Source organism: Anser anser (genome assembly GCF_964211835.1).
Source record: "Anser anser genome assembly, chromosome: 4".
In the NCBI taxonomy this organism is placed as follows: Eukaryota; Metazoa; Chordata; class Aves; order Anseriformes; family Anatidae; genus Anser; species Anser anser.
The window spans coordinates 45,078,050-45,089,700 of NC_139724.1; the positions used below are offsets into that span (position 1 = coordinate 45,078,050).

At 40.4% G+C, this 11,651-nt stretch overlaps 1 long non-coding RNA gene across 1 annotated transcript; it reads left to right on the forward strand.

The window, feature by feature from the left end:
- The first annotated feature begins 2,086 nt into the window (after window positions 1-2,086).
- On the forward strand, window positions 2,087-4,327 carry LOC310899120. The gene is made up of 3 exons (XR_014584019.1): window positions 2,087-2,637; window positions 2,886-3,038; window positions 3,442-4,327. It is a non-coding gene; the product is annotated as an uncharacterized lncRNA (long non-coding RNA).
- Window positions 4,328-11,651: the final 7,324 nt, after the last annotated feature.

The window sequence follows — 11,651 nt, forward strand, 5'->3', positions numbered from 1 at the left end:
TGCATTTACTCCCTGCTATGGAAATTTTGTTGCTATGAAACTCATTTTTATCAGCAAATCATTGCTGTTGATGACGTAGCTTTATGATAGGCTTTAAAATCCAAAGATATTTACTGTAGTCCAAATGTAAGTGAATTAACAAAAGTCCACAGATGAATGGTGGCAAGGAATTTCCTTTAACCTAGCTGTTCATCATGGACCTGTTTTCGGAGGTAAATTTTCTTGTAGTCCAGCAGGGAGAAGAACCCAATGGCTCCTGATGCAACTTTGAATTGAAGCTCACCCAAATTAAATGTTTGTTGAAAATGTTATACATGTGAAGTTTTGCAAACTTTTTTGTTGTTACAGACTTTTTTTTTGATTAGTGCATTTAGCCTGTAAGAACGTCGTGGTCTATTTTTTTCAGAGGTATTTGCCTTGTCTATCATCCAAACATTACAGTTTTAATCACCTCATAGTATTTCTTAGGAGTTGATTCAGGTTCTTGAATCAAGGCATTCTTTCCTCTTGTGCCACTGCCAGTACAAACTGTTCACGTCTTAGGCTAGTGCTCAAAAGGGGCAGCCCATGCAACAAGAAGCACTTAGCTTGTGGGCTGTGGACTACTTACTGTCTGTAAAGGGATGACAGAACAATAGCTGCTCTTTGGCTACTTATGTCTGCCAAATTCCCAGAGGGCTGCAGTTCCTCTGGGAAATGTTTCTCAGAAGGCTGAAATCTGCACATTGGTCAGAAGAAAGCAAAGCTTCTGTGATTTAAGTGACAGGAAGAAAAGGACGAAAAGGGATGTCCAGCCAACCTACCACTTGCTCTTTGACATGTTGTTTATTTCTGTTTTATGCCTCAGCTAAATGACTCATGGCTTTAAATAAGAAAAGAAGAGAATTGACAAATGATGTATGTGAAGTTCTCCTAGGAAAATTAACTCCTACAAATAACCAGCCCCCCCGCCCCCCTCCCCCCCCCCCCCCCCCCAAAAAAAAAAGAAGCTGTAAGGGAAAGTGATTATTGCTCTTTTGTAACGCATTAAGAGCAAACACTTGAGAAGGAGAACAACCGTTTTAAGCTGGGAAACTAATGTGCACCACAAGCAGTCCAAAAAAGTACTGGTTTCTCATGGAATGTTTCTTGCATATCCAGTTGCCCCATTTCAGATTTTCAGCTTTTCCATGTAACAGTGTTTCCAGTGAGCCACATTAAAATGGAAAAGAGTTCTGGGAAACGGCTCTCTGAGATGCTGAGGTATGGCAAGAAAAAACAAACAGTTTAAACTTTTCTGCCATGATCTCCTGTAGCAGTAGGCCTGGTAAGGAAGGATAATCTCTGGAGTTAGCAGAGTTCTGTAGAGCTAAGAAAAGATAGATATGACCTTCTAAAATGAAATCTCAAAATCTGACAGTTTGTTCTCTGAAGGTCTCTAATATTATCAAATATTAAATAATGAATATCTAATTGTCATGATACATATGTTGCCTCTGAATTAAAAATAAAATAAAACACACAATAATGTTCTGGAAAATGAATTTTTTTCCCATGGAAATAATAAAAAGCCCTCAATAATATTTTGCCGAAGGCAAAGATAAGAGTAAATAATGATGACTGATATAAACCAGAGTGATTTAAAGGAAGAAGCAAGCAATCATGTCTTAATAACCGAATTTACTTTCATTTTGCATTCACATTTAATTGTTTTGTAAAGAAAAGCTGACCCATACTGAACAGTAACCATTATGGTGAGCTGATTTACAATGAATTTTAGTCACTAAGCCCAATTCAATACTACTCATTTTGACAGATACCAAAAAAAGAAAAAAACAAACAACACTATCAGCAATCCCTCAGTCTGTGACTTTCCTCATTCAGTGGTTTTCCTTCTCTACAACATCGGCACTAAATATGCAATTCTAAAATCTATAAGTTATTTGTATAAAATGGAATACACTTTTTAATTCTTTCAAATGTAATTTTAGCTAAAATATGTATTAAGGAAAAACTACTTAAGCTGCAGATTTTTTTTTTCATATGCAGTGTTTTCATTCTTCCTGATAAGTAGAAACCAATGCAGGTTAACAAATAATTCTCTGTTTCAGTTTGCACTGAAATAGTGTAACTGCCAATAACGCAAGGATGCATATTCTTTCTGAACACAGGCATTGCTTAGCTAGAAAAACATGAAGTTAGCTGTGTCATTGCAAAATCAGCAGTAATTGAAAATGGTGCTTCCTTATCCAGTAACCGCTTCCTGCTCCCTCTGTGCCCCATTGTTCCTGGTAGGCGGGTGCTGGTCAGCACCCGTTTTCCCAGCCCTCACACCACCATAGATGCTGTCTGCCATACACCTCTTTCCCCATTTGGTGAGCAGAGTGACATGGCAGCTGATGTCAGGTGGGCTGGGTGACGACGTGAAAGAGGAGGCAGTCATGATGATGTTATTCTCTGCTCCACGGGTACAGCTGGCTTTATCCTGAGCCTGTGATGGGAGAAAGGTGGCAAGTGCTTGTGCATATATGTGACCTGTCACTCTTTCCTCACATCTCACTCTTCAGAGGTCACTGCACCCATGTCCTCCTCTTTAGGAGGGGTTGTGCCTCTTTTTGCTTTCTCCTTGCAGATTGCCCCATCACTGCCTCTGGTAATGTAGGTATCCACAAACGGTGGGACAGAAGCCATGTGGCAACAGCAACAGCTTTGCTGTTTGCTGCAGCTCTGGACCCTGTCTGAAGGGCCCCTCTGTGGCACCTGAGGAGTCTGGCTTCTGCTGTGGGGAGCTGCCATCTCTGAGTTGAACGTCAGGGCGTCTTAAAGTTTTTTTTCTAGATTTAATAACTCTCATAGGAAGCACAAAGCTCTTTATAGTGCCTGGATTGAGTTTTACTCTTCTGCAGATGAAAGTCATGGGAGTGCAATTTCCAAAGTTTGTCGAGTGTTGACAGCCTGAAACCTGGGCCTTGAAACAAACGAGCACGTGAGCGAGCAGGATTTGGCGGCTTTCCAGAGGAGTGAATGATGTTTACTAACAGCCCTCTCTATTCTCTGATGTGGGTCATATTAATTTTTTGTTGTTGACATGTTTAATATTTCAATACAATGGACTTAACTATAACCTAGAAAACCTAACACTTTGTCTTCTTGGAATTGTGGTTTTAAAATTTATGCTGTTGTCTTCTTGAAAATAGAAAATATAACTAGGCAAATTCTTCAGCAGAAAGGCAAACTCTATGAATAATGCAATTGCCAGTGGGATGTTGCAGTACTCACAAATAGAAGCAAACTTGCAGCATACCTGTTGATTCAGATGGTGGACTTAATCAGAGTAATCAGAAGATACAGATGTATAGGATTGGAAGTAGATGGGACAATAATATTGTAGCATGCCTGAGATGCTGTATCTGCTGTCTCACACAGTTCCTCACAGAAACTGCTTTGTCTCTGTTTTTGAAGTTTTTGCATGCTCAGCTCCCGCTGGGAAGTTTCTGGGAACCTTACTTTGAGAAGTGTTGTAAGAAGTGGAGGATGGCCATAGCGCATCGGCTTGAAAGCCCATCCAGATTATTAGCTGTACCTGCGAGCAGCCTAGGACAGCATGTTGAAGTGGGGCAAGTATACCCTGATAGTTCCTCAGCTGAGTTTTCCACTCCAGCAATAAACATTTCAGTAGTAACTTTAGTAGTAACTTTAAGCACTGTCAAGCTTTTATCTCCATAATTGCTCTGGAACCACTGTAAATATGTTACGTGAAGAAAGGTCTGCCTTTGCTTATTGAACCTGCTAACTGCTAATTTTACTGTGTGTGCTGTTTTTCCTCTTGTTTAGTGTTTCCTTCATTTTTATTTAAGGAATAAACATGCCCACTTTACCTCCTTCTCTCACTAAGCATTTCTCTTTTATTCTCTTTATTTTTTAATCATGCCTTTCCTAGCCAAAGAGATTCAGGCATGAGAGAACTGTTCACTACTGTTTGTCATCCTTCTCTGTGCCTTTCCCAGTTTGGCTTGGTTGTTTTTACCTGAGAGGAATCGGAATTGTGTGCTGCGGTCAGTATATTGGCATAGCATAGGCTGATGCAGTGGCAAGATTTTGTAAAACTGATGATTTCTCCTGAAACAAAACAACTGGCCTAATGCCTGAGTCCCCCGCCTTGCTTTGATTACAGAATAACCCTTAGCAAATCCTACCTCTGTGTGCCTCATCTTCCCCCTCAGTAACATTTTCCAGATCTGCCGTTTCAAGTGTTTGAATGTCAGTCGATGACTGGGTCTGTGGGCCGTGCCGCGTTGCATTCTGGAGGTATCACGGTATGCATGGGGGATCACTACCTGCTGCTACTATTCTGTCCTTCCTGATGTGTGGAGGGGTTCCTTTATAAAACCATCCCGAACATAGGCTATCTGCAGTCATTGTTCACTGATGTGGCCTTTGGGTCTGCAGCTTGTCATTTGTTCTGGTTACGGGGGAAATGAGAAAACTCAAACCTTAGGAAAACTTTATAGGGATTTAATCAGGTTATATGTGTCCCTCCCTGCCTCCCCAATACCTTCAGAACAGGGCGGAAGATTTCAGGGGAGCTCTGTGACATTAATCTCCTGGCATCAACCTACAGGATCTGATTAGTCACCTTCAAACAAACTCGGCCTGTGTTTCCAGCCATCTGGTTGGAAAACAGCTCTGCCTGGGAAGCTGTGGAGCTGCATTCAAGCTAAATAGCAAGAGGTCATGTTAGCTTACACGTGGTGCTGCATTAATACAACCGTGTGTCTTTTGAGTAGTACTTGGCTGTTCAAATTCGGTTTGAAAAGGATGGCGATCTTCAGGCTCCATAAAAACAGCGTTAGGCTTCCAGCCTCTGGGCTGGATGTGACTTGGGATCTGAATTTGCCATCCCCCAGCTGGACACCCGTGTGAGTTGTGCAAGTGCCCTGCTACCCCCGAGCCCTTGTGCTGCCGTCCTCTGGCCTGAGGCTCCTGGCTGCACCTCAGCTTGGCAAAACACTCGGCTGCATCCTCGCGGCCACGGCTCCTCCATCACTGTGCTCCCAGGGGCCGGCTCGCCCCAGGCTGGCAGTGACAGAAGGAACCGCTGCCAGCACTTCTGTCCATGCTCCAGGTCACTGCTGGGTAAACAGCCTGATCTGAGAGTCGTGAAGCTGTATCATGGGCCTTAAGTAGCCCCCAGAAGGTATTTGGACATTCTTTTCAGCCACAAGAAAGAATGTAGTTCCCCACCTATGATCCAGTGTATTTATCTTGATTAAAATGGATTGATGAGTGGTTAAACAGGCTCTCGCTTCTGTGGTATGCTCATAAATACTGATTAGAGATTTAATTTGCTTGAGTGTGTGCATGAAAATGCAGAAACATTTAGAGAACAAAAAAAAAATTAACATAATGAGTTTTCCTGGGGTCCAGTGCATGCACTTCCAATGCATGCAGAGCTGTCTGTCTGTTTGTCTTCCCCTCCTCTCTGTCCTGGGGAATGTGCCCTGGTTAGGCATCGGGACGGGCTGCCCAGGGAAGTGGTGGAGTTACCATCCCTGGAGGTATTTAAGAGATGTGTGCGTGCGGTGCTCAGTGGTTTAGTAGTGGACTTGTCCGTGTTGGGTTGATAGTCGGACTCGGGGGTCTTAAGGGTCTTTTCCAACCTAAGTGATTCTGTGATTCTAAACAGGATCAAATACCAACTTCTCTGAGGCTGTGTAACAAATACAGCTTTTCTGGAAAACTCTTTGCGTTGGCAGGGAGAAAGGGATGAGGTGCTTAATAGTTAAGTGATTTAACTTCTGAGGATTTGGGAAACCTCTGACTTGTGTTCAGACATAAGACTTTCCGATTTACGGGAATTTATTGGCAAAATGTCTTTGTCTATTTCATCTAAATACTTCATTTATGAAATAAAGCACTGGAACAGTACATGGAGCCATGGTCAAACCACCCTTTGTAAAATCACAAAGCATTTTTTTTATAAACTTGCTTTTTCCTATTTTCTTGGCCTTTTTTTTATTATTATTATTATTTAATCCTTGAATTACACTGAGGAACTTTTTTTTTTGTCTCAAGGCTCTTGAGGCCAAATTTTCCAAGTGTTGTAAAAATGCATGTTGTAGCAGCATACAAAGATTGAGGTCTCTTCAGGCTCTCAGAAGAGTTGGAAGTGATGGCAACTGAGTACCTACATACTTCTGGAAATATCACTATTCCTTTGGAGTGTAATTTATGTGCCTATAAAAGCTTCCTGTACCATAACTCCATCTAAGTGCATAAAATAGTCTAAAAATCTGGTCTTTGGTGATTGCATGTGTCTGACAGCTTTTTGTTTTTTCAGCCTTAGGCTGAAGTTCTGTAACTGACAGTGAAAATCCTACATCGCTTTTCCTACTTGGTTATGGCATGTAGTTATTTAACCATTTAATACTATTTTTAATTCTGTTGGAACTGGATCCACCTTTAATCTATTGCAAAAGCAAAGTATAACAAAGTGCTGAGGTGGCGCTTGAAGACGGGAAATATTCTCATCAACCTGGACTGTGAGAGTGCGACTCCACCTCTCCCTCTGCCAATCCTTTCCTCTCAGTATCATTTTTCGCCACTGCCTTGCCAGCTTAGTGACTACCTCATTAGTTTGACATGACTCTGTGTGAGAAATTGTACCTATTCCTCTTCCATAACTGCTCTTTGAAGGACATGGTAAGACTGTCATGTCTGGATATCCTTTCTTTTTCTGCCCCCCTTATTCATAACCCTAAGGATGTTAACAAAACCTTGTTTGGAGATTAACCTGTATTCTACAGATTAATGCGTATGCTTGCAGAAAGCACTCAGACACATCTTGGTTCCTATTAATATGTGCTGACATGGCTGTGACGTGCAATTCATGGAGATACATTAACTGAAAGTAAATTAGCCAACCTGTCACAGAAGTGATCATCATCTTATAGCCAAGTCCCAAAAACACCCCAAAGCCTTAAAATACAACAACTGCTTCTGAATACTGTCGGTCCTGGCATCTTCAATATGCATTCAGCTAAATAGCCTAAAACAATTTATTTACAAGGATTATATCCTTGAACATGTCTGTGCTTTTGCAAATATATCTCCTTCTGAAATATTTTTGGAGGAGGTGAACAGCAGTTGGGAACATGCATAAAAGCAGCAGATGTGTGATAGAATGAGCCTCATACTGCTTAGCACATTGTGCTATTCTTCTATCTGGAGTTACGCAAAATATTAAAAAAGAAGAATGATTTAATATCCTAATTGAAAGAAAGAAATGACTCATTCATAGCAAGCTGACCTAATTTACAGTAATATGGGGGATATGAAATTAATCACACCTAACAAACTTATCGTGCAGTAGCATCTTAGCACGGTCAGCAGTCACAGTGGTATTACAGAATGCTTAAAAGATACACAGGTTATAGCCAGAGAGCCCTATCATCATTCACATGAACCCCACGTTGCCTGTCCTGACCAGATTAAGGGGCCTGTGATTTATCCCTATCTGAATATGCCTGAATTGTTAAAAATAGTGCTGTGTGGCACACAGGGGATTTCATAAACAGATTTTTTTTCTCCATTCTGAAATATTGTCATCACTTTTAAGTTAGGAAACTGCTGCTAATCAGACCCAACATCTAACAAAACACATTATGCTGTAATAAAACCTTCTGGAGTTTAGAGGGACTGATCCAGCTGCTATTGAAATCATGGCAGAGCAGTGAATACCCAGATCAAAAAGGGTAGGGTTAGCCATTTCCTGAGATCTTTGGAAGTGGTGATGTACACTGATTTTACTGAGAATATTGCTCGTTAAGTCATCAGATGGTTTTTGAACATCTAGTCCACGGCTTCCATAGAAGTGTGGGTTTTTTTTAATTACCTTCTCAAAGAAAGTGCAGATTGAACACAAGTATTTGAACTCGAAGCAGGGTAGCTGACACCTCTTTTCATTGCAGTTGGAGTTAATTTGGAATGGCCTGCATCCTCCACAGAGTATTCCTACGGGCTTAATAGCCTTTCATTAGTTGTGAGGTTTAATTAATGTTGGATAAATCACACGCTGACTTGTTTTCCACTGTGAGGTGACTTAAAGCTTTCACCCCCAAAACGTCACCAGTTGAGACACAACTGAGCTCGTACAAGCTGAATGCTGTCTGATGCCAGGGCTGGTGATAATGAGGAGAACTGTCTAGAGAACAAGGAAAGGTGATGATGAAATGAACACCAGCATTTTGATGCTCCACTCAGCTGACAGCGTTGGCTTTGATGTTAAGACCAAGGTCACCTGCTGTAAGGTTGCCACACCATGATTGATATTGATGCTTCTGTTAACACTGAATCTTTTCAGCACAGCGATTACCTATGTATGCTCAACGAGTCAGTAGCCCACGCTAATTTGCCTATCAACAGGGTTTTAGAGGCTTGTTTAGGCTTGTTAATTTGGGACTCGGTTTGCTTTTTAAGCCAGTCAGTGGATCATGAGCCACATATGCTACTTGTAATTCCTCACAAAGAACTCAGGCACCCTTGGGCATCCTTGCATTGCATTGGCAGCTGCTCCAAAAGAAGAGCAGTGTACGTGCCTGACCAGCTGGGCACAGCGGTGAGGCTGCTGGGGCTCTGTCTGCAGGCACAGTTTAGAGTTGTCACCAACTTGGTCTCCTTCGTGTTTATTATCACAGACTGTTTATCACCTTTTTCTCTTATAGCTTTTAGTAATTATCAAGTGACACCTGATCCAAGTGCAAAGCAGGAGAAATTTGATCTAGTTTTCAGTAAACTTTACAAAAGATGATTGATGAATCGGTAAGTTTTCACGTGGAAAAAATGTAGGCTCAAAGGATCTTGATTACAGATGTGCAATGAGCTCATTTCACTTTTTAAAGTATGTTTTCTAATGGTTTATTTTTCAGACAATCTAGGATAGCTTATATAACTGAATACATGACAAGACATAAAACTGCAGCATTACATTCTTTAGGAAAGAACTTTTTCTGAGGTGTATTTGATACTTGAAAATGGGTGACTGAAGTTTTGTCAGAGAGGTCAAACAGTTCAAATCCCTACTTGACAACATCAAATTGATTATTATAAATAGAAGCATTTAAAACGGTTGAGAGCAGTATGATCCTCATATCAAAACATTTAAATAATATTCAATGCACACAATCATGACTCGCTTAAATTTGACCAGGCAGCTTAAATTGACCAAGCAGCTATCTGAAAATTTTTTATTATCTAAATCCCTTCGCTGTAATTGTAAACGATGTTTACATGAAGGTTTGAACTGATTTTGGGATACACATTGTCTAGAAATCATTGGAAGAAGTGAAAAGGATATGAGCCTTATAAGGAGTGAGGATGTCTGCATCATGGTGCTGTCCCCATCATTTCCTGGTGTTCGTTACTATCAGTCAAAGGATAACAGAACTAGATTCGTGACTGGCCTTGGTGAAAGTGGTTTGCTGAGGAATTTGTGACTGTTTCTAATGAATGGCACTGGGACATGGTCTAGTCTTGATATTGGATCAGAAGACAAGGAAATTTAATGTAACATGGGGGGAAACTGTGGCAGTTGATAACTGGCTGTGAAAAGTAGTTGATTTTCTGTGTATGTGTATAGAAGAGAATACTGATTGGGATTACCATTGGAAAGAGAACAGTTTAGGGAAGTGAGGATGGATAAACTGCTGCTCAGCACAAGCATGTGGAAGAAAGGGGGGAAATGTATGTATAGGAAAGGAGGAAAAGGAATGATATAAATGAAAATGGAAAGTGATATGACTACTTAAAAAACTAATCAAGGGGTTGGCATTTTTGCATATACATATATATGAATGATGCTTGCAGGTGTGTACATAATTGCTACTTTTTTTTTTTTACTTGAAGAGTGTGTATAATCTAAGAAAACTGTTTAAATATTAACTTTTTTTTTTTTAAGTTGTGGAGCTGTTGATTTCATTTGTCTGTTTTGGCTTCATTTGTACAACAAGGGAGGATAGAGGAGGAAAGGAAGGAGAGTAGAATAAAACCATTCAATTTTAATTTTTTTTCTTTGAGCATTCCTCTTGCTGCAGCTTATTTTTGATTCCCCAAGTTCCTCATTTAATATTTCTGGATGACAAGTAGCAGGACAAGATAAAATATCTGAAAGACTGTTGGAAAAGTCTTCATTTGTGGTGGGGAGAAAACCTGGGAAGGAACCCAAGGGAAGTTTGTCAGAGAATGTAGTGAAAAGTAAACGAAGGTAAGTATCATGCACATTGGGACCTATTAGAAATGTGCTTTTTTGAGGGGAGAGACTTCCACCAACTTCTGAAGGTGATTTTAAAAGGCTCAGTGAAACAATTTCTGTGCCACCTGAACTATTTGAGGGGCTGGGAGGCAGTGCAGAGGATAGAAACTATAAAGCAAGTAATGTCAGAACAGTTTTAGCAATGAAGTCTTTTTTTGGGTGAGCAAGAAACTGTATTGGGGATGGCTGCTATTTTTTCCAGACATCGGGCTATCTATGACTCCTCAAATACAAGATTAGTGAGGTCAGGCTTCCCTTGCTTAAACAAAGACACTGCTCTCCTACACATATTTGTTCTTGTTTCATCTTTGTATGAAATATGATAAGCAAGCAATATGGCACTGTAAAGTTTGTCTCTATCATGCGTCCATGTACGGCCTGTACATGAGTATCAGTGAGAGATGGGTCTGGGATATAAAACCAAGCAAGGATCACTAAATCTAGGGGTGTGCATGGACCTGACCTCAGAGACAAAAGACTTCACAAGAATAAAGACTTATCAGCCAGCAGTGTTTACCGACAGGGTCACACAGCATGCAACAAAACATGTTGGAGTTGGCCCCCAACCTAGGCTAATGTAATTCCTTTTCCGTTCAAGTAGTCCAACATACTTTGTAACTATATGCAACTCTACTATAGATTCTAATGATTTTCTTAATAATTATTACCTATTATTTTAATAGGTGCTTTATTTTTGGTGTAATCTCAAATTACCTAATGATAACAGTAACCTGTTCCCTTCCTTTGAAGAATGGTCCAAAAAACCGTGGTGCTAACGTGGATTAGAGGTGAATACATTCCCAACATATTTACCAAAGGAACCAAAGCTAATAATGTTGATTAGCCATTGGTCGAAGTGACTGCTAAATAGCTGGTAATACGGATCTGAAAGGAAGTATCTCTTCCAAAGTCTTTGGAAATTTCAGGGGAGTGAAAGAAGAGAAGGAAATTTTTTCTGGTGATAATATCATCATCAACTTCACTCGCTCTTAATAAGAAAGGTGCATGAAAATTTGGAAGAAAAAAAGGTGCTTTAAAATTTTCTATTTTAGGGTTACACAGTAAGCATTTGCTTTCTCAATGTGCAAAATGACTGCTGATCACAGTTTTTACAAACTTCACCTGTGCAAATTGATTTTTGTTTTCCCTTCACAGCAGCCGTACACTGAACTTAATGCTTGCTATTAAAAGGGGAAAAGCTGGAGTGAAATTATAACTTCTCCTGGTTTCAGAAGAGAAAAGGTTGTCACCTGTGCATGAGCTGACTGGTGTCATCCTGATGAATCATCTAATCAAAAAAAAATTAGCATATGGTGGCATGAAGAAATAAGTGTTTATGACAGAGTGCAGTCTGGTACAATTC